Source organism: Pinus tabuliformis, chromosome 5_2 (genome assembly GCF_031772625.1).
Source record: "Pinus tabuliformis cultivar Carrire ecotype Pingquan chromosome 5_2, CPIR1, whole genome shotgun sequence".
In the NCBI taxonomy this organism is placed as follows: domain Eukaryota; kingdom Viridiplantae; phylum Streptophyta; class Pinopsida; order Pinales; family Pinaceae; genus Pinus; species Pinus tabuliformis.
In genome coordinates, this window is record NC_142306.1 from 838911709 (window position 1) to 838937096 (window position 25388).

The following is a 25388-nucleotide window of genomic DNA, read 5'->3' on the forward strand; positions in this document are numbered from 1 at the left end:
AGTCAGCATTCCAATAATCATGCAGTTTCATATTTCCGGCAGTGTATCTCAATCTATGAGAGATTGTGCCCCAAAGATATCTCAGAAGATTCCTGGCACCAATCCAGTGAGGCTCAACCAAATATGAGCTCACCATGCTAACTTCAAAACATATGTCCGGAGGAAAGTTCACCAAGAACATCAACGCGAATGAGTTTATGAAACTCAGAGGCATTTCCCAAATCTGGTCCGACATCACTACCATATAACTTCTGAAAGTTAAGATCCTTGAGGTAGTCACACGCTTGCAGTTTATCATTCCACATCCGGAATCCAACTCCCTCTTACTTCTGCAAATGAGAGGGTCTGCACCTGTCAGAAATAGGTCGTCCTCATAAGGTGTTGGTATGAGAGGTCTATCATCCACAACCTTTGGGTAATGGTTTGGATTGGTTTCACTCCTAGTGAATCTCAACTTCATCAGATAGCTATCAATCCTCTCATACTACGCTCGGGATGTTTTGCTTCAAGCCATAGAGGGCTTTCTTCCACCTGTATATATGAGATTCCCTATCATGAATCTCAAACTCCTCGGGTTGTTCCAAACCTGTGGACCTACTGCATGAGGGGAATGGTCCCCTTATAAGATTTTCCTTCAGTACATCTCAGACATGTACCTTCATGCTCTACTTGAATTCAAACATCCCTATCACCATCTGACTCACATCGGGTAGGTCCCCATAGGTAGATCTCCGGTATTATAGATGCGATATTTCAATTGACATGATACCCAATGGACCATCCTGCAACTTGATACAAATTTCCAACCCAGAACCCATGAGAAAAAAGCATCTTTGAAAATTCTATTTTTTTTTTAACACGTACCTTTCCATTGATGAATGCCACCCTGAAACCTTTGACTTCCATTTCCGAGATGGACACCAGGTTCTTCTTGTGATCATGTACATAAAAGAGATTCTGTAAATGAATCGAGTTACCCTCATTCAATTGAGGGTTAGCATTCCCTACACCCTTTCCGGGATAGGTGGCATCGACTCCAAGTATAATCCCATGATTGTTTCCATCTCTACCAAATTAGAGATTGCACCCATCTATCCAATGAAGTTCCTTGAAGCACTACAATCAATAAGCCAAATTCCCAAAGAATCTGAAGGAGAGGGCCAATACAAGATAACGTTTCTTTATCTTATCAGAAACAACATTGGATTCTTCATACCTGGGGTTCCTTGCTTTCTTTGAAGAGTAGGCCATTTCCTTGATGACCTGCATTACCTGTCATTCCTTTGATCATTGAAGATGTCCCTGGAATTATTGTTATCATCATCAAGTGATGTGTCCCTGCCATTCAGACACTCCTTCGCATAATGGCCGAACTATTTATCTGCCTTTCCTTCCACCCCGAGATCCAGTCTTCCAATGAAGTGATCTTTAGGTAGGCCATATTCTGCTGCGCCATTCTTATAATATTCTTTGCTTCAACTTCACCCTTGGTGAATTTGAAGAGGGATGAGGAATCCATTGATCCTTTTTTTTTTTTCCCAACTGTCTTTGGTGATTTCTCTTTCACTTTTGCTTGGGCATTGCCATCACCTCAGCTCTAATACCATGTTAATTTTAGGTATGTTCTATGCTTAGAGCAAATTATTTCAATTTTCATAGTTAGCTCCATATCTTTTCCAGATTATCAATCACATTAGTATTAAAGTAAACTGCAGATAGAACATAAACATAAATTGCAGAAGACAAGCCAAGACAAGAGGACACAAGATGTGGTGCTAGCCAGGGAAAAACCCCAATGTGGGGAAACCCTTGATCAATTCTTCTTATATGTTCTTCAATAGTTCAAGAGAGAGAGAGAGATAGTATGTTTACAACATAAGTCAACACTTTGACTTATCCAGATAAGAGCATAGATCATCTCTAAGAAGATGATACATGAGATCAATTGAAGACATGTTGCTTCCACTGATTCTCCAAGGTGACTCCTTCACCTATCGTTGAGCTGCATTTCGTCATCATGCTGCACCTCACCGCGCTGCACCATGTTGCACCCATCATCACTATGCTGCATCTCATCACGCTTCATTAATCATGACTATACCCATCACTGTACTGCATTATGTGGCATTGCTGCACCATGTGGCCATCCTGACCTATGTGTCAGTTGCACCTTTCCTACTTGTTGTCCCTTGCTTGCTTGTGGTCCCTAGCTTGCATGTTGTCCTTAGCATGCTTGCTGTTGCATGCTAGTTGTCCCTTGCATGCTAGCTATAACATTGCATGCTTGGTGTATTTGTTGTTAAGTACCATACAACTATCCCAATGTTAGTTAGTTGTCCCTTGCATGCTGCTCTCCTTCGGAGACAGATGCTCCGGCTGTTCCGGCTGTTCCCGACAGTTCTGGCAGTTCTGGTTGTTCCCGGCAGTTCCGGCTGTTCCCAGTAGTTCTCGGCAGTTCCGACTTTTCTAGATTTTCTAGCAGTTCCAGCTTTTCCGACAGTTCCAGCTTTTTTGGATTTTATGGCAGTTCCGACTTTTTCAACAATTTCGCCTTTTCTGGCTTTTCCGACAGTTCTAGCTTTTCTGGCAGTTTTAGCTTTTCTGGCTTTTTCGACAGTTATGACTTTTTCCGGCAGTTCTGTCTTTTCCAACAGTTCCGGTAGTTCCAGTAGTTCCAGAAGTTTTAGCTTTTCCGACAGTTCCGGCTGTTCCGGCTTTCTCTGGCAGTTCCGGCTTTTCTGGTGTTTCCAGTAGTTCCAGCTTTTTTTGACAGTTCCGACTTTTCCGGCTTTTCCGACAGTTTCAGCTTTTCCGGCAGTTCCGGATTTTCCTGCAGTTCTAGCTTTTTCAGAAGTTCCGGATTTTTTCGATAGTTCCAACTTTTTCCGACAGTTCTAGCTTTTCTGGTAGTTTTGGCAGTTCCGGCTTTTCCGACAGTTCCCACTTTTCTAGCAGTTCCCGCTTTCTGCCCTCTGGATCAGGGCAACGTTATCCCTTAGGATCTCTACTCCGACTAAAACCAAAAGACAAGTAGAGAGAGAGGAAGAGATCCCAAGTGTGTGTTGAAATGACTTGAAGGCCACCTCTATTTATACTAAAACGTTGGGCACATGTGGGGTTTATTTGGTTGCTGGCCGACCTTGATGAATTGTCTTATAACACAAATAAATTCATAACTCCATGAATACTTATCGGAATCGGATGATATTTAGATCAATATTACACCTCTTGATGAGAGGGATCCAAGAAAAATATCAGCTGCCATAAATAAGATGACCCACATGGAGTTTTGCCCTAGTTTCCAATTTTAACATTTTGTCTACCTCACATATAGCATATGCATAACCATCATGTTGACAACATTATCAAGTAGGTTTCCATCAAGGACAACACATTAGTGTTATATACATATTTAGGCACATCAACCCCAAACTTATATGTCAATGTATTTGGGCTCATCAACCCCTAAAAGAGTTGTTCCATACCCTAAAGGAACATAGTCATCCCAATACATCATTCCCCAAAAGTTCCATCTGAGAAACCATCCAAAAATTGCCTAAACTGGACCATACTGACTGCTCCACTGATAAACTGCGATGCATACTGAGTGGTACACTGCCAGGGTGTGATGCATACTATTTAGGCCTTCTATAGGGTGTGATGGGCGAGGATGGACAAATTTCCAGGATAGTTTGTTAGTTGGTTGCTCATGGAATCTTCTAGAAACTTCTCCTGTGCCACTTGCCTCTCTGAATTTGCCCAAGGAACCAAGGGAATCAGGAAACCATCTCCAATCCCTTCTCTTGTGGAACCAATTGTAACAAGTGGAATGACACTAATCAAACCCCATGGATGACTCACACCCTTGCAAACATCTATAAATGGATCCCTCATCCAAGAGATCTAGAGGCTGGAATATTGTGAATTGCAAGGAAGTGCTGATAGTTTGTCATTGAGGAGAGAGCATTGTATTCTTGTTGGTGTGATCTTGCTATTTCATGAGGTGAAGAAGGATTGAAGCTGGGAGGATGGCACTGGATCAGACAACTGGGTTGTAATTCTCCTTTCTATTAATAAAGCTCTTCAAGTTTTCTCCCATATGATTGTGCAATTGTGAATGCTATCATTTGTGAATGCTATCATTTGTTCATTATATATCTGATTCTGTAATGTTTATGTTGTAATAGATCACGATGCTTTGACGGTTCTTTGTTGCTGTACTTGTGCAGGTACTCTCCAAGCGTGTTAAGTACAGGGAGGAGTTGCAGGATCTGCTAAAGGAGAGAGAGATCAAGCAAGGGATTAAGCGGAAGTTCTAGGTTCGTTCCACTATCTTTCTCTTATCTATTACACATAGAAGAAATCATTGAATTGCTTTAAACTGTTGTTTCTAGGGTAGCTGCCAAACCTAGAGGGCTAGCATTCTTTAGGAATACTAGTTTTCTCATAAACAATTAGTCATAATGTCAACAATATCATTAGATTCAAATTTGATAAGGATAAAGGAATTTAGCTTGGTAATCCATTTAATCTTGCTCAAACTAAATGGAAATTGCATTAATTAGTCCACTAATATACATGAAATCTCAGGTAGAATACCCTTATATTTGATAGGGATGCATGAATTTATCTTGGTAACCCTCCACATACAGGGATAAGTCAATGCACACTAAGTGGGGCTCCCTCTCCTACTCATATAAAGAATTCAATGCACTAAATATTTTGGATAAAAAAATGGAGTCTACTTAAATGGAAGACATGTTGGCCAATTATAGAAGGGAACCATAGAGAAGGCTTTATTTTCACATAATATTGTCCAATTTCACCACTTTTTTTAGGTGGTTGTGTGGTGATCAATCTCCTATTGCTAGTTTATCTTTGCGATTTATCTCAAACTTAGTGACACATATGCTGTAATCAACATTGATCATGCATAAGAAGATATGGGTCAACTCTTTATTGTTTAGAATTATTGGTTCTTTATTTTCTTTAACAAAGTTTCTTCTCACTGATTTATAATATATTCTGGTGTGATGTGGAATTATAGTTGTATATATCAACATGCATGTTGATGAGTGGAATACACAACCATTAATTGGATTTGCAAGTTCACTTTAATCAATGAAATAGGGATAAATTTAACTATGTTATTGTTTCTTACAAACAACCTAGAGAGTAAGTTGAAACATCATTCTCTCCTCATAAAAAATAAAACAATGCTTCTAACTTGGATCCATGAGGCAATTAGGAGTGTGGCCCTGAGTGCCACATATGAAACATCCAATGACCCAATAAACTAATTAATGATTTGAAGCAAATCCATGTTTTGCACCTACATGGTGTATACTTATCCCATATACTTTTGTGTGGTGTGCATTATAATGAGTTACACTAGATAGAGTGTCTACAATATAATAAAATGAATTTGAGCAGTTAAGGGCAAGGGGATAAATTAGTGTTGGGGGTTGCAATATATAAAATTAGATAGGATTTTGTGGCAATAAGAAAGTATGTATTGAGCTAATTATGGTGTCAAGGTACCAATGCTTCAAACTTGTAATAGATGGAATTTTTTAAATTTTGAATGCTATGCAAGTTATTTTGAAAATGGCACCATTCTCCAGGGAAAAAACAAATAAAGTGTATGTGAATCTTATCTATACTATCTTGAGGATTGATGTGCAAATTAGAGGCTCTTTTTTAGCATTTTCTTGTTCTTTGTTTAGTTTTGCTTGTTGTGGTGACAAAACATTCCTCTCTATATAAAATGTTGCATTTAAGTGAGGTGTTGTTTAAGTATGATTTCTTTCTACTCTAAAGTTACTTGAAATTTAGAAAAATGACATGAACATTGACAATAAAGTTTTGCACTCCATGATTTGGATAAATTCCCACTTGATATATGTTTTATTAAAGATATGACTAAGATTATGATCAAAATCTATCATAAAAAAATTGTGGAAGCCATTGAAAGGATCTCCAACATACCATTCAAAACAAATATTGATATTAAAAACAATTATATTCTAAATTACTTATAAAAATTATATTCCAACTTATGAAATGACCATCTTTAAATTCTTCTTATCTTATTGTAAAAATAAATTTTAACACATTGCAAATTAAGATGGAAAAATTCCCCTCCATGTTTTGGGAAAATTTAGTGTTCTTGGACAAGCACCTAACCCTCTAGACCAGTAGCTCAATCTAGAAACAACTGTACAAAGTATTCTCTACTTTTGCTACAAACAATAGACAAAATAAGAGAACAAAGAACCTACTTGTAGCTTCCGCTTGTTCCTTATCTCCCTTGACCGATTCCATTGCTCCTTCCCATAGTTAAGTCGCTTGAGAAGTACCTGCACACAGACAGAAACAAGAACCCATCAAAGCATATGATAATGATCTATTGATTAAAAATAGCATGGAATCAGATACATGATAAGCATATGAAAGCATCAAAAGACAATACAAGCATATGGAAAAAAATTTTGAATACTTTATTATTAAAAGGAAGAATTACAACCCAATTTGCCTGATTCAGCACTATTCCTCCAGTTCAATTCCATCCTCTCCTCACAACAAGCAAGACAATTTGACTTCATTACAATACTTGCAATCAGCTCAAAACTCATACCAATAGCATCTCCCTACAATCTTCAGTCTCCTTGATCACTTAGATGAGTGGTCTTTTTATAGGTGAATGAAGGAGGTTATACCATCAATGGTGATAATGAATGCCTTTCTAAATTTAGAAATCAGTTCCATGGAAGAAGGGATAAGGGATTGATGTTCCTTAACTCCCTTCCTCATCCAAATGCGAACTCAAAGGAGTAGGTGGCATTGAGAAACTTCTAGAGGTTTCCAAAAGATAAGGAATGTTCAAACTCTCACGGAAATTTGCTCAAATTCGCCCAGCACAGGCCAAAGAAGGACCAAGTGCGCTGCATAGCACTGTGACAATGTATGGTTTGTATTGCAGCACACCGTAATGAAGGCCTACCTGCGCTAATCTTCTTAGAGGTAAATTTTGGATGTTTTCAGTGATGGAACTTCTTGGGAAGTGAGGCATTCTGATGTTTAACTTCTTTAGGGCATGTAACAACTGCATTAGGGGTTGATGGTCTCTAATAGTATTGATCTGTAAGTTGGGGTTGATGTGCTCAAATAGATCTGTAACAGTTGCCCCCTAAAGCATGAAGTTGAAAATATATATGTTGAGTGAAATGCTTTATCATGAGGAGAGGAGGTTTTGAAACGGAAGGTGACCTGCATCAATTATAATACATATATCATGATAATTTGACTTTTATCATGAACTGGCTGAGGGAAGGCATACCCATGCTCAGCTTATAAACATTCATTACATGTAAAAATATAGTTGTCTACAGATATAGAACCATGAATGGTTGACCATGAATGTAAGGCCATTGTACATTTGATTTAGTACTCCTGAAAATATTGCAACCCAGATGGATGAAACTAGATCCGGGATCTTCAATCTCGTTCAATCTTTTGCTCAAGTACAAGTCTAACCATGTGAATAGATGTTCTGAAGTTGAACATGGAAAGACATCATCTGATTACTAGCCAATGATGTAAGCCGTTAACAGCCGCGAGAGGAATCAATGATAATGCTAATGACCTTCAAGGTACTACAGTGCATTTTTCATGGTGTGAATACATGATTTGATGTCGAACACCATACAAAGTCTTTCGGTTGAAGGCCAGTGATGTCAACCTATCGCCGGAAGCAAGAAACCTGCCATTGATGTATGCAAGCTTCAAGGTACTGAAGGGGTGTTTCTGAGTCAACTTCTTGGATGATGTGCTGATGTCGACAAGAAGCGACTTGTCGCAGGAGGGCCTTGGTGTATCCCACATCTACGACATGAAACGAGGTATATGATTTTGGAGATGAAAAATCGACTGATGACAAAAAGGCTCAGGAATGGTGGTCATGAAAATGAAGGTTTACAGTATTACAAAGGATGAAGTTTGAACTGAATGACTTCTCTTGAACATGTCGGTGACATTAAGATGAATTGGTAGCATTGACCCAAAACAAAGCAATGGATGGTATGATAGACCAACGGTGTGATAACCATCAAGCTGAATGACCCAACTCACATAGTCACGATGATGAGGTGAAAATGTCATGTTCAAGAGTGACTTGCTACCATAAAGTTTTCTCGGCTTTTTCCATTTTCCCCAGTCATTGCTGACCAATACCTCTTTATTTTTTATCAAGCTTGAGGAGGATAACATATGCTTGTTGTATAATTTCACCCTTCGGGCGAATCCATTGCTATTTGATGCTTTAACGAGTCTAGCGAAGGTGAAACTCGGCCTTGTCTTAATGGACAAGTTTGTCGCTATTTGATGTTTTTAACGAGTTTAACGACAAAGAAAACTCAGTCCTTTTGATGTTTAGAGAGTTTGAAAAGGGATGAAAAGGAAACTCCACAAGTTATTTTTCGTAAAATAATCTCTCAAGTTCGAAAAAGCGTAAAATAATACAAGAGAGATATCATTTCCAATCCTTTAATGAGCTGGAATAGACAAGCGCTCGACGATCTTTTCATTTTTAGAGAGTTTGAAAAGAGTTTAAAGGGGACTCCAAGGGGGTTCCTTTTTCATTTTTAACAAAGCTCGAAAAATAGATAAAAGTTTTCTTTGTGGTCAAAGATGTTCAATTTACACCTGATCATGTCAAATTCTACTTTTCAGCTGTTAAACCTGCTCGAAACTTCATCAAAATAGATTAGGAGTACTTGTTTAAATGGATAAAATGAATAAAAACCAATGTTTACTCGATTAATGTGCATGAAATAAACATAAAAACAAGTTTTATTATTCATTTTTATGATTTCACTTTTACCCTTTGACTTTGGTGCTTTGGAGCAGTTTTCTACCTCAAAATTCACTAGCTGATTGCGGAGGATTCAGTGGACCGTTTCTCGTGCCATCTGGACTAGGTAGGAGCTATCCCTGTTCTCTTCCATTTTATTCCATTTATTTTCAATTTTAAGCAAAAAATTTTGGTTTTTGAGGCCCCTAGGGTTTCATATTTCGCACTCTAGTTCAGTGCACCCTTTCAATATCGAAAGTTGTGCTGCATTGCAGTGTAATATCTCTAAGGGAGGGGTGCAATGGGCGCAAAAACCAAATTTTGATAACTGTTTTCTCCCTAATTGTCCGTTGTTTTTTGCAAAAAATGGATCCTAATTTGTTTAATGGTTGCATTTCAGACATTCATCAGATCAAAATGGTGATTATATGGAGAGAACGAGAGCATGAAGAACAAGACATGATTGCCCTAAATAATCAGGGAACAGTTGATGCTCTAAGGAATTGTGGTTATTGAAGTATTTTTTATTATCCAGCATTCGTCAACAAATTGAGCTTTTATAGTACCTTGCTCATTCTTGGGATCCTACCGATCAGGTTTTTCACATTAGGGGAAAAATGATCCCCTTTACCATCGATGATATTTACTTTCTGACTGGACTATCGAGGCGGGGTGCCCCCATCTCATTATTAGGATTCACCAGAGGAGGTGAATTAGTGAGAGATTATGTACGACAGTTCTGCTGGGAAGGAGCTCAACCTAACAGAGACGGAAATATCAACATCAGGGATGTTAGTGATTTACCATTGAGAAAAATCCTTTTTCCCCTCACCAAACTAGCTGGCAGTGCAACTTTACACTTGGCAAATAGGTCATATATGCAATATGCTTTAGAGTGTTTGGATCCAAAGGTATTTAACTGGCGTGAGGTAGTTCTTTCATCCATGAAAGAACAACTGACCAAGGTGAATAATGGAAAAACAAAAAGTTTTTGCTATGGGTCTATCTTGATTTCTTTTGCCTTGGAGAGAATTCCACTCATGCAGCCACAACATATCTCATTGGGAGTACCTGGACCTAGAGACCCATGGATGCAGAGGTGGGTAGATCTTATGGCTAGGCATGCTGGCCAGTCATTGATCTCGTTTACCCCTGCTTTCTTCGAGTGGTTTGATCGACAGGACATGGACTTCGCAGAATATCCATATTCAGGAATGGATTTCCGTGGTGATCCAAATCTGATATTACCGGTTGGAGCGCAGTGGAGTGCTATTGGTAAATTGTTTGACCAAAGTGTTTTTGTTTTTAAAGTTTCTACTTTTTTTGTGGTTTTTTTATATTCCCAAGACTAAACAAACATTTTAATATGTATGTAGATGTTGGACCTGTTCGACCTGCAGGACATCGACAAGAGGCATGTGTGCCAGTATAGAGAGCTGTTAGGAGAGCAGTTCTCCGAGACTTGGATTTAGCAGAGACACTGGCCGAGCTACATGATCACATAGAGGGTTTGACTCTGGGTATTTCAGATGTCTGGATCGAGGAGTTACTATGCGATTGCAACACCACACCATTAACATGCCGAGTTGTTGGATGAGACTCCTATGCATGATAGCACAGGCTATGACCTATTATCATGAGTAGCACTAGTCTACTTGGATATTTTCCGCATACATTTTTGAGTTTTTTGGGTCAGATGATCGATTTTTGTCTTGGACACAAACTGTTTGTACAAATGATGATGTGAATTGAAAATGTTTACTTTACAAATGTCGCAAATGTTTATTTAACACATAGTTCCCTAGAGAATCAGTTAATTTGTTTAGATTTTTGAAAATATGCTGATATTGAATAAACTCGAAATATCTTTCCAAAATATGAACTCTAAGGAACATGCGATGAATTGCTGGGTTTCAGACGGTATAGACGCCAGTAAGAGTAGTACAACAAGTTGTGAGTCTAGCCTAATGATGATTCGGTGTATGCCAAGTGAAATGGCATCAGAGAGGAGTTCAATCAACGCGTTATACTCAACGATATTGTTTGTGATCGTCCAATACATATCCCTCTAAAACTAACTAACTCGCCGCTTGGAGTGTGAATGGCCCATGCTGCATAAGATAAATTCTGTGTACTACGACTAGCTCCATCGACATAACCAACAAATGGTTCTAAAAAGTTCGACATCTGCAACAAATGCGAAGTGGATTACTTAACCAAAACAAGAACTCTAAAAGAAACACACACACACACAATCAAAGCGTATATACAGTGAGTTTTACTACACTTAACTAAGGATAGTAACATTTAAGATACAACCCATTTTGAGGCTGCGTCAATGGAATCCCATCATAGTCCACTAACTCGTAGGCACCTTTAATCAACATACGTTTAACAATGTAAGGTCCCATCCATAGTGGTTCAAATTTTCCCGCTCCAAGTTTATCAGAATCCTGATCGTAAAGCAAGACCAGGTCACCTTCTGAGAAGACACGAGGCTTAACAATTTTATCATATTATGCCTTGATGCGTTTTTTATGCACCTCGTTAGCCATTGCGGCATCACGATGGGTTTCATACAGATGGATTAATTCCAAGAAACACGCTTCTTCTTTAGAAGTGTCAGGTAGCATGTCAATCACAAGTTTGAGAGATGAAATTTCTCATTGGATTGGTAAGACTACTTCCAAACCATACACCAACTGAAAAGGCGTAAATCCGGTCACATTTCTCACCGAGGTTCGATATGCCAACAAGGCCGAGTACAGGATTAAATGACAATTCCTTTTATGAACTCAAATCATTCTTTGCAACATGCGCTTAAGGACTTTGTTGATAGCCTCGACTTGTCCATTAGCTTGCGGGTAATATGGAGTAGAACTATCATGTGACAGTCCTAATTTGGCAGTTAATTCAAACATCATGTGATTGCGAAAATGCGATCCATGATCTGTAACTATGGCTTGTGGTACACCAAACCTGGCAACCACATGGTTGAAAAAAAAACAGAGCAACCATTTCGCCACTGTTGTTAAATGTTGGCATCACCTCGGCCCATTTGGTAAAATAGTCAACGACGACTATAATATACCCATGCCCCCTGGCCGAGGTGGGGTTACATGTCATAAAGTCAATGCCCCATTTTTCCAATGGGCCAACAACATGGACTAGATGCAGTGGTGCAGGTGGTAATCGGGTTTTACGGTCAAATATTTGACAAGCATGGCAACTTCTGACAGCAAGAATGCAATCTTTGAATATGGTTGGCTAGAAGTAACCAGCACGTAGAATTTTCTATGCAGTTGTGTAACCAGATAGATGCACCCCACAAGCACCTGAATGAAACTCATTCAAAGATTTTTCGGCCTCCTCATGAGTAAGGAACCTCCGTAAAATCATATCGAAACCACGATGGTAAAGTGTATCACCAATGATTAGATAATCTTTGGCTTGGTATCGAATACGTCGCTTTTCAGAGCGAGAGGTATTAGGCCGAAAAGCTTGGGTCTGGAGATAGATCAGTATATCTCCATACCATGGATCACTTGACGAGATAAGAAAAAGAGACTCATCCAAGATTGATGCTTCTGATGTTAAATCATTGGAGGATGAGGGAAGGTCACAAAATAACTTGGCAAAGACAAGAGATTTCTTTGATTTAGACTTGATGAATTCCAAATCAAAATCCTACAAGATAACTATCCATTTAGAATATTTCCCCTCCAACAACTAACGTGACAAAATGTATGTCATAGGGTTGCAATCTGATATAATGGTAGTTTTACAGAGGAGGATGTAATGACGAAATCTCTGCACAGCTTGAACGACTGCCAAGGCTAACTTTTTGACATATGAGTACTTACTTTTTGTATCGTTGAGATTACGACTCAAACAGTAAATAGGATGTTCAGTTCCACTTTCTTCTTGAACTAAAACCATACCAATGGTTGTATCTACAGCAATAAGATATAGGTAAAAGTCTATTTGATAGTTTGGGGCATACATTAATGATGTTCTAATCAGAGAATCTTTGAAAGCATCAAAAGAAGCTTGCGCAACTTGGTCCCAATGGAAGGGTACCCCTTTCTTCAATAGACGTGTATAACCTTTAGCTAATTCAACATAGTTTGGAATGAACCTCCTTAGAAAGTTTTCCTTCCCTTGAAGTCTTTGTATCTGTAACAAGTTTGAAGGTGAAGGCAAGTCAGGGATTGCCTGAACCTTAATGGGATTGAGTCAAATTCCATCTTTTGAAACTACGAATCCAAGCAATCGACCAAAGCCAACACAAAACACAAATTTATGTGGATTGAGTCTTATCTTGTAGTGTTGACATCGTAAGAATATTGCTCTCAAATGTTGTGGGTGATCAGTCCGTTTTTGTGAATGAGCAGGCAAATGATCAAGATAAGGTTGAACAATGTGTTTGATGTCATGGAAGGCATAATTCATTGCCCTATGAAATGTAGCCCCTGCATTCTTCAAACCAAAAGGTAACTTTCGATAAGCGAATGTGCCCCATGGACAAATAAAAGTAGTTTTTGATTGGTCTTGTGGGCGAATATTGATTTGATTGTAGCCAGAAAATCCATCCCTAAATGAAAAGATTTCACATCCGGTACATTCATCAATAATATGGTCGATAAAAGGTGTAGGATAATTGTCCTTTGGACATGCTTGGTTTACATATCTATAATTGACACACACTCCAATTGTCCCTTGTTTTTTCATCACTGGAACAATATTAGATACCCAATCAGTAAGAGGTATAGGGAAAATGAAGCCAGCACGCAAAAGTTTTTCAACCTCTGCTTTAATGGTAGCGGCTTTCTTAGGATGAATAGGTCGAAGCCACTGTCGTACTGGTTTGACATCAGGGTACATTTTAATCTCATGTTCAACAATACTTGAGTCAATGCCTGACATCTCCTCGTAAGACCATGCAAAAATATCTCTAAATTCATGAAACAGAGCACAGTAATTATCAAGTTCTAATGGAGAACATGATTTGCCGACATGAATGTTTTCTACGATGTTAGGCTTGGTCGAAATGTTTATAGAAATTGTTTCTTCTATGTTTGACAAATTATGCTCAGAATCTACAGTATTTATAGAATTTGACAAGAAATCAACGATCGATGGGTGATTTAGTTCATTTGAATAATCTTCAATGTCATCTAGAAGGTGGGAACGATGATGATAATCCTCCCACGGTGCCTCTCCTATCATCATTGATTTGAAAATTCCTTCATTCGTAGAATTTATACGCGAAAAAGGATCCGAAAAGGTACCATATTATGACGACCTATCTACCCATACAATTTTTGAGTGTGGATTAGGGTTTGCCACATAAGCCTGAAAAATTGATTGCTATGATGATTCAATGGGGCTGAACGACAACCCCTCACTATGACCATCAATTTCAAAGTGGTTGGAAATTCTTGTAAAATTAGATGATGTGGAAGAAATCATGTTGCAAGTCTCCACTCTTGCCACTTCCAACAAACCAGATGGTGATAGGAGGGTGAAAGTACCCATTAGGGAAGGATCTTTAAGGAGACTTACTCCAACACTTTGAAGTGACAGCGGGTTTCCGTGTATCAATGGAATGCTTCCCGTAGCCTGTGAACTATTGGCAAAGAAGGCTAGCTGATCAATCACTGTGATTCCACCCTTGAAAGGGAATGCAATCATACGAAAGTATGTGGAAACAAAAACAGCCATAGCATATACCCAAGGCCTTCCTAGTAAAATGTTGTAATCGAGGAGTCCGTCAATTGCCTCAACTTCAATAGCAACTATCTTGTGCCCTAGTTCGATTTGCAGGTTACTCCAAATCCCATATGGAGTATATGTTCTTCCATAAAAGGTTTTAACATAGTTGGCGATCGTGACAATGGTGGTGAACCAAGTGTTTTCCAGCAGCTCATAGACATAATGCAAGTAGATGCCCCCTCATCAATAATAGTTCGGTGAACGTTCTTATTGAGAGCTTTTACTTGGATTAGGAAAGCTAATTGTGCCGGTAACTGTGGTGAATATCCCGCATCGTTAAAAACCACAAGATTCAAATCCATAGGATCTATTCCACCTATTGTTGACAATAAAGCTTGTTTCTGGGAGGGACAGTTTTGCAACACCTCGAGTGTCGACATAGCGGAAGGTGATTGAGCCAGATCTTCCACTATATTATAGTTTTGAGCTGCTCGAGCACAAGGATTGAATGTTGATTTGTGCACAACTCCCTTAGGTGGTTTTATTGTCAATTCAGGTATAATTGGTGGAACAACTTCAAGTGAAGTCGAGGTCGAAGTACTAGGTTGATCAGTGGCCTGCTTATTTGACAACGATGGATTTCCATAATCTTTGTTTCTTGTTGACACCAAAACATCATTTTGTGGACTCGTGATAGACAACAGGAGTACTTGGGATATGGAAGCATTGTCAGTTGCAACCAAATGTGTCTCCGAGGTAGGAAATAGATCTGTTAACACTGTTGATGTGGTTGAAGTCTTTAAAAGTTTAGAGACCTCAGAGCGATGTGGACAATCTCTTGTATAATTCTCGTTGTTACATATCAAACATGGATAATGAGGTTTCCTTGCCGCGGTAGGGGATTCATATGATTTCTCTAGAGAGGGATTTTTCTTGTTTCTTTTTGTTATTCTTCCCCTTTTTCTTACTTCTTGGTTGCTTTGGATTGTTGCCTTTGTCAGATGACATGACATTAATCTCTGAGGCATGAGTGTTTTCTGATGCATTGGTAGCTTGATTGGAAATAGCAAGAGTTTGACCAGATGGTCTTCTTGCCGCCTGTGTGCTTGAAGAACCGATCACACCGTCACCGGCATGAGAGTCCCTACTCGATTGTGGAGGTGGTGGAACAGTGAAAGCTGGTCTAGGTGCATCGGGTATTTTATCATAGAGCGTGCCAGATTGTGTGTAAATCAAATCTAAGTATTGGGTACGAGCGATAACTTTCTCTTCTGTGACGACTTCTCCTTTTGCCACATCCTCGGTGATTGATGGCAACAAGGACTTTATGAACCACTCAGCTAAAAGCCGATCGGGAACATATGTCTTAACCATTCGACGATGATGCTGCCACTCAATAATATGATCTGAGATATGGGTAGTAGTAGTCTGTTTAAAGTTGGTCAAGAGCTCCGTTCCAGTTTTGTATCTGATAGGTAACTGGAAGTGGGTCAAAAAGGTAGTGGCTAAAGTGGTGAAGTTATCGAAAGAAGCTCTCGGTAATTCTATGAACCATTTAGTAGCTAGATGAGTAAGTGTTCTTTGGAAAATATGAAGTCTGATCGAATTATCATTCAAAGTGTTGGATGAACACCATAAATGAAAGGTCATAACATGATTCGATGGGTCTTCTCCAGGATTTCCGTTAAACTTTGGAATATTAGATGGTAACTTATGCAGAATTACCAGCCAACAAGGTGCATATGCGATTGGATCATTGGTGAGCCGGTTTAAATCTGGTAATTCTAAAGTTGCTATGAATGGAAACTGTCAATTCAAGTAAGGTTGAGCATAACCAGGGTATGATGGAATTGCTTGTGCAATAGGTATTTGCAGACCAACATAGGGCATCTGCATTTGTTAACCTTGGTATGGTTGTTGAACAAAACCAGTATAATATGGTGTTTGATAACCAGACCGAATTTGTGGTTGTCCATAACCTGAAAAGCCTTGTTGTTGAGGACCTTGATAAGCTTGATATTGACCAAAACCAGGTTGAGCTTGTGAACCAAGTCCAAACTGAGGTTGGAACTGTTGGATCTGGGGTTGTTGGAATTGTGGCAACCACGGTTGTTGAACCAACTATTGTTGCCCAGCAATGAAAGGTTGACCAGGTTGTGAATCAACTATACTAGTGTAAGCCTAGGTCAGTCCAAATAAATGTATATTAACCTGAGGTTGTTTCTGAGCTCTAGAAACAAGTGGTTGTTGTATAACAACTTGAGAAACTTGAACCTCTTGACTTGAAACTTGTGGTTGAAAGAGAGAAGGATCAGTTTGTACTGGTTGAGATACAACAATTTGAGCTTGTGACTATGGCACAGTGGTCACACCAGGTGTAGTAGGAATAGTTGACACAATTTGCATTGGTTGTGTTGGATACACAAGCCTTAGTTGAGTTGGCATTGCTAGTTTCCATTGACAAACTCTAATTCCAGGTTGACTCGAATATTGTGGGAAATTACCATATGGTTGCCCTCCAGAATAAGGAGGATACAATGAAAAACAAAATTCCTCTCCATATGGTGGAAATCCAATATTTAATGGATATATAGGTCTTTGTTGACCAAATTTCCCAGCCTGATATTGATGTGTAGGATCAAACTGTTGGGTTCCTATTGGAGAAGAAACAGGTAAAATTCTGGTTGAGGGCATGGGTGATGATCATGGTGCAGAAGCAACCCCTGAGTGGGTTCTTGATAATGATTGGTAACCAATCGGGACTGACGAATCACCATACAGGTGCGAATCAGGTGTGGTAGAAAACATCGAAGGAGTTACAACAAAAGATTCTGCTACAGCTGCATCAAATGACACATTCTTGGATGTTAACGGTTGTTCAATCATAGTTATTTGGCCCAAAAGTTGTCCTAAAGATTTGATGGGTACTTGAAAGGAAGCAGGATCAGATGAAGCAAAGTAATCAGGAGTAGTAGGGTAAAGATAAAGCCTAGTTCCAAAGTGAAATAGGGTTCCAGATGTGGACTCTCCTACTAATTCCTCCTCTATGGAAATCAAACCTGGTGGAAGGACTTGATTGTCAAGTCCGTAAAAGATTTCTGGTGTCGATGAAAGTGTAGTTTCAACAGTTACTGATGTCTGAGGGGTAACAACTTCTGAATGTCGAAAATCGAAGTCCAGATGTTCAGGTAAATAAACAATAGTTTCAAAGGGAGGTTCCTGAACAACTTCATGTTCAGATGTGACTTCTATTTGAACTAGAATAGATTCCAGATTAACTAATTCAAGTTCAGAAGCACTTTCTTGTTGAACAATTTCAAGTTGAGTATCAACTTGTTGTTGGACAACCTTGGTTACTATTTCACTAGGATCAGTGCTAATGTCCTCAAGTAATTGTGAAACTTCTTCTGTAGGAATGGATGTAACAGAAATAGTCGGAGTAATTGAAGTCTCTGTAGCTACCGAAATAAATGTTTCAGGTAACCTGGATGAAGAACTAGGAGTTCTTGATGTACTAGACTCAGTTAGACAAGACTGCTTTGTCTGAATTGGTGTCACTTCGGGAGGCAAAGGAAGTTGGCTCGCTGTTCTCCATGAACGACGGGGTTTGGGTTGATGTTCCTCCATGATTGTTGATTAATTTTATTATCAAAAAATAAATAAACAAAAATGGGTAACTAGGCAAAAGGTTTACTAGGCAACTGTGAATTGCAGAATACCTCTTGGTGAACCAAGAAGTACGGACAGGCAATCTCCCCGAATGTTGTGTTTGGTGTATCACATTTGCAAGGTGGCCGACTCGGTTACTTAAGGATGGATAGCAACCTAGTGTTGTCCTCCCATATATACCCGAAGGTACGTGGAGGCCTAGTTTGTATAAGCGTTGTCTAATGCAAAACCGCATAGTGAGAGCATTCCCATATACTTTACGTACTGTAACACCGCCCTATATACTCGAAGGTACGTGGACAAGCTACGATATACTCACGTACGTGGAATGAGGTATCACACTCGGGATGTATTGCAGACAAGTTAGCGACAAGTGCTTGGTTTAACGACACCGGAACATGTCTCTAGCCTGGAACCACTAAATGTTTTCGTTAATGACAATGCTCCATTAGGCAAATTGATGTTCATTTTATGCTGATCTTGCTTAGGAATTTTCCTTTCGAGTTCAACACGTGATATATTCTGAAATTCCTAGGAATGCAACTATAATGATAAGCATTCTTTCCATTCAGTTTTAACAATGAAAATTCTAACTACTTAGGGATAGAACAATCATATTTCTTTTGATCATAGAACAAAGAGCACAATCTAAATGCAAATTCCCTACACTATTCCTTTTAGCACACACAAACTCTTTTCAATGCAAATGCATGTATTTCTTTTCAATTTCCCTTTATGTGAATGATTCAAAAAAGGAAACTAATGCACAAACGATCAACGAACTCTTTTCATAAAAATGACAATTTTGTGACAATTTCTTTTCAAAGAAAGGAAGACTCTACGACACTTTTGTTTTCAAAGAAATAAGGAATTACGAAACTTTCAATGAAAAAACTAATCATATGTAGATATTAACCAATCGATATTTTATGAATGAAGATTTGACGACAATTCAACTTTTGAAGGAAAAGACGATTTTACGACACTTTCTTTCGCTAAAGATAAATCGATTAAAAATAACTTTCGACTATAGATTGAAAATGACAAAGTAAACACATAAGAAACATTTATCAATCCTAGTCTAAGTAGGGCTAAATTAAGGAGATGAAAAACTATTTTCAGAGACAAAACATCATTGACATTCAACAACTAATTTGAACAAGAGAAAGTTGGCAAAAACTTTCAGTTCCTAGATGGGAAACTAACCGTCAAGGCTTCAACGCAGGCAGTAGTTAGAGACAGTGCGCTGAATCACTCTATATCTATGTGAGTAGTGCATTGCAGCGCACTGTGTCCTTCATTAGACTTGCACTGGTGACAGTGAGCTATTCTGAAGGCGATTTTGACACAATTTCGACTCAATTTTCAATGAAAGAAGACTGAAATTCAATGAACGATCACAAGTAGAGTATGTAAAAATGTCTTAAGAGGCTGATAAGATACTAAGGTGGATAATTTTGTCCCTAGTGGAGTTGCCAATTTGTTTTGGGAAAATTTAGTGTTCTTGGACAAACGTCTAAGCCTCTAGACTAGTAGCTCAATCTAGAAACAACAATACAAAGTATTCTCTACTTTTCCTATAAACAATAGATAAAATAAGAGAACAGAGAACTTACTTGTAGCTTCCTCTTGTTCCTTATCTCCCTTGATCGATTCTGTTGCTCCTTCTCGTAGTTAAGTCGCTTGAGAAGTACCTGCACACAGACAGAAACAAGAACCCATCAAAGCATATGATAATGATATATTGATTATAAATAGCATGGAATCAGATACATGATAAGCATATGAAAGCATCAAAAGAAAATACAAGCATATGGAAAAACTTTGAATAATTTATTAGTAAAAGGAAGAATTACAACCCAATTTTCCTGATTTAGCACCATTCCTCCAGTTCAATCCCATCTTCTCCTCACAACAAGTAAGACACTTTGACATAATTACAATACTTGCAATCAACTCAAAACTCATACCAACAACATCTCCCTACAATCTCCAGCCTCCTTGATCACTTAGATGAGTGGTATTTTTATAGGTGAATGAAGGAGGTTATACCATCAATGGTGATAATGAATGCCTTTCTAAATTTAGAAATCAGTTCCATGGAATAAGGGATAGGGGATTGATGTTCCTTAACTCCCTTCCTCATCCAAATGCGAACTCAAAGGAGTAGGTGGCATTGAGAAACTTCTAGAGGTTTCCAATGGATAAGGAATCTTCAAACCCTCACAGAAATTTGCTCAAATTCGCCCAGCGTAGGCCAAAGAGGGACCAAGTGTGCTGCATAGCACCCTGACAGTGTATGGTTTGCATTGCAATGCACCCTAATGAAGGCCTACCTGCGTTGATCTTCTTAGAGGCAACTTTTGGATGTTTTCAGTGATGGAACTTCTTGGGAAGTGAAGCATTCTGATGTTCAACTTCTTTAGGGCATGTAACAACTACATTAGTGGTTGATGGGCCCTAATAGTATCAATTTGTAATTTGGGGTTGATGTGCCCAAATGGATCTGTAACACTCCATGTAGATGCATCTTACTAAAAACATTTCAAATATTTTTAATTAAAAGACAAACAACTTTACTTTCATTATGAATTACAGAAATTTATTTGTTAATAAAAACACAAATGAACTTGATCTTCACTATATATCGCCATGGAATTTCAATTTTAAACTGAAGCAATGAATATATAAAAGAGGATACCATTCCATTCTCATGAATATAATGAGGGTTCCATTCCACCCTAAATAAGGGTATGACATGAATGTTGATAAAAAGTTACACTTGTGTTACTCCAATGAGTTAAGAGAAAATGAGGTTGAAATGCCTAGATTTAATACTAAGAAAATGAGATTGAAATGCCCAGATTTAATACAAAATATCTATAGTTTTAGAAAATATATAAAAAATATAATATTTTAACAATATAAAGTTATGTATAAATAATAATAAATAATATTTATAATGAAAAATTAAGTGATTTATAAATTAGGATGAAAATTGTTATCTATTTTATTTATAATACTACTATTAACATAATTACATAAATTAAATGGTTGATAAATGTAGATATGTATTAATTCATGAGAAACAGTAAAATGTTTACTTCATGATATATTTCACATTATAAAGATAGTTAATATATAAATTAAACATATATACATTTAAAATTACATGTAACAACATTTCTAAACATGGAGATTCACCTCACTTTAGTATGGAGATTCAACATTCTTAACTATATAGATTCATGTAACAACATTCTTAACTATGGAAATTCCACACGTTAGTGAGTTAGTATCTTTGAAACTTGAGTCTTCATATATTTTGGTGATTATAGGTTTGATGTTTATGAAAGGTTAATGGAAAATTAATGGTTATTAATATGCACATTGATATGTAAACAAGAGCCACATGGTGGTAATGTCATTGTGTTTGTTTTTTTTGGACATTGTCACCAATTGGCTTTTGTTATTATAAGTTTAATAATAACCTTAAGGGTGGAAAGCACGACTAAATAAATTTTATATTTTTGCACTTAATTCTATAATATTAAATAAATCAAAATAAAATTAAGCATATAAAAGAAATACCGATCAAATAAATTTAAACATTTTTACAACATTGTATAAAAAATAGAAATATTTATTTTTAAATATATTCTAAATTAGATTTATTTTAAAATATTTTTTAGAAAAATAATAATTCTTTTAATTTATATCAAAATCTGTAAAATGATATTCTCAATACAAAGAAACTTTGGTGCCTCAGAGTAGTTGCTAGCCACTTGAGGACAAAGCTTCCCCTTATGTGTACACATGGTTTAGAAATAGATATGCTTCATTTGTGCATTGAAACTTGATTGCATTAATCACACACAAGCCATTCTTACATACAAATATTTTCAATAGAACCTACAATTTGCAAATGAAACTAAACTTTGATATCACCTTCTCTAAGACTTTGAAATCAAGTTTGATAATTTGCTCCAAAATTCATTAATATTTTGAACTTGTGATATCATTTAACTCATATATTTTGGAATTTCTACATATTTTAATTGAAGTTCTTCTGTAACCTCATATTATTTCTCATCTATTCTGAAATTTCTACATATTTTAATTGAAGTTCTTCCGCAACCTCACATTAAATGTTTTAAGTTCATGGCAGGAAATGTATAGTGTGTGAAACATGAAGCAAATATAATACATCCATTCTTATCATCAAACAAGGCATGGAAGAATTCTCCAATCAATAATATTATTAATTTATGCTTAAAGATATTACAAGCCATTGAATTACCACTCATAAAATGTTGAGAGATGAATACAAGAACATTCCATTATAATAGGTGACTCCACATGGTCACATAGATATCTTGTCACTCTTTTGCATTAAGAACTTGTTTGAATCTTAGCCCAACACTTCCTGTTGATTTATGTCTTGTCCTTGAGACAAGGGTAAAATTCTCAAACATCGATCTACACTCAAAAATTAATGGATGGTGGAGATAAACAATTCACAACTTTCAAAATTATAGTAGACCTAGAATAGAAAAATGATCATGTCTCAAAAGAACATGAAAATTTCTGTTTGGTCTTATGAATTTGTAGTCAAGCCTCAGTATGTTCCTTCTTCAAAGGTTCACACATTAAACAAATCTTGAATAGGTTGAACTTATGAGATCTCTTTTCTAAAGCTTCTCATTAGATTTTTGTTGTTCTGGTGGCTTTCTACCTAGGCTTGAAGTTGTACTGATTGTTGTCATAAGGAAACAATTTGATCACATTTTCCTATGATTAGTGTTGCAAGGTTGGTGATATGAAGTGGGATCTATAAGCTTGAGCTTCAGTTTCTTTAATATTGTAGACTACTGCGAAGATTTATTATTAATTTCTTAGTCAAACTGAACCTTTGGAGACTGTTGCAATCCAATGCTAAAGAATTATATGTTAGAGCTAACTACCATGGCCACTAACTGTTCTGGCATGCAGTATTTTGGGAAGATGCAAATGAAGTCATTGATATGTAGCCAAGTATGAACTAGCTCTTCAATATTCTATTACCCATTATAATATATATTTTTAAGTTGCTTTCAAAATAAAGGGTATTCTTCTCTCAGAGTACAAATTGTTGCAATGTATTTACTTTTCAACAACCAACAAGGTATATTATTAGTTAGATATATACATTAAGGTTTCCTTACACCCATCCTTACTTGACATATGCTTGTAATTTATCCTACTTTTGAAGGCCAAACTTCTTCATATTTGCTAGCTATAAACACGACAACGATACCCAATAATTGAAAATTACTCCTTGTAACACTTGACAAAGAATGAAGAGAAATCATGGTGCAGAGGATTACTCTTGTCAATATTATGAATAGGTTAAATAAGATTACATTGGAGACATAGGTAATAAATGACTGTAGTGAAACTAGACTAAACTGGACTAACTTAAACTGAACTAGGACACTTGGATGGACATAAGTGACACCTAATAGGTGGTTGGAATTAGATTCTCGAACACTCCCCCTTAATTACAACCACATAAAAATTTAATTAAGATGTATGCCGGTCTATGTCTCAGCGAGGCTTACAATTTAAAAAAATAATATCATTTGGATTTCCTTTTCTTCCAGATCCTATAGCCTCTAAATTGTTTTAGCTTTTTCTTCTTGTTGTTTTCTTTAAACCTTAGTTTCTTCATTTGTTGGTGAAGGTCTTCCATTTTTCTAGGTTGTCTAAGCATGTCGTAGACTTCTTAAAAAATTGGCTTGTACGTGGACTGCTGCCACATGTCATCTTTTGTTGTTTGATCTTCATCATCAATTTACTGCAACATAAGTTTATAATAAAAAAATATTTCTTTAGGACTCCAATACTTGAAAATTTCATTGATGTTTTCATCATCCAAGCTGTCTTCAACATTCATTTTTGTAGATTCTATGCATACTTTATCAAGGCATGGTGTTTCAAGGAAATTTAACTCTTCTTCATAATCATCCTGTGTACCTACACATTGGAAATCAATGGTAAGTGTAAAAAATCTGCAAAACCACATTGTTTTTGTTCCTTACACTTTGCAATGAGAGCTTTTCTCCATTACACTTATTTCTCTACCTCTGCCTTTGTATCTTTCTTCTCTTTGTGGCTTTCCTTCTTTGCCTCTGCGACTATCTTTGTCTCAGACTCTTCCTCTTCTCTACTAACCTATGATGCTGCAAACAGGTTGTCTTCCACTTGGTTTTTATATTCAAGTGGGCTTCTCTCATTGAATAACATCATGTCGATATGATGTTTTTGTTGCATCATCCACAACCATTCATCATTAGGCAACAATTCTTCATCCAAGTTTACATTAATAATATTAATTTTTGGATACACCATAGCAATGATTGCTTCAATGAAAACTTCACTGCCATCAACAAGCTCTATTGCTAGATTCACCAAACCGTCATTAGCAAGATCTGTTGCTGGATTCACCAAGTTGTTATCAACAAGCTCTATTGTTGGATTCACCAAATTGTCATGAGAAAGCTCTATTGTTGGATTCACCAAATTTTCATCAACAAGCTTTGTTGTTGGAATCACCAAGTTTTCATTAGCAAGCTCTGTTGCTGGAATCACCAATTTTTCATCACTTGCAGCTGTGCATAGTGGGATTCACGAGAATCTATATGCTCATTCTCTCCTTCTACAAATTCTTCATAGACATCATCCACATGTGGTCGAGCACCGTGGGATTCAATTTTTTTTCATTTCACTGTATATATTTTGCTATAGATCCACGTTCATATTCAACTTCAATGCTCCCCCTTACACCAAAAATCCTCTCAAGGGTGTCCCAAGCCTCCTTAGTTGTCTTGGCATATGAAATCAGGGGAAGAATGTTTTCATCCAAAGATTCTTTTATGCATTTCAATGCAAAGATGTTCTTTTTCCTCTTCACTTCCAATTCTTTCAAAAAAGATTCATACATCTCTATCTGCTGCTTCAAATTTCTTATCCTCTTGGATTTTCCCATTTGTTGAGTGCTGACAGAATGTGGCTCAACAAACAAATTGATATACAAACACAATGGTTGCTTGCAATAAAAATGTCTTTATGGTGGCTTCTCTACTACACAACTTTTGGTTCTAACAATAATGAC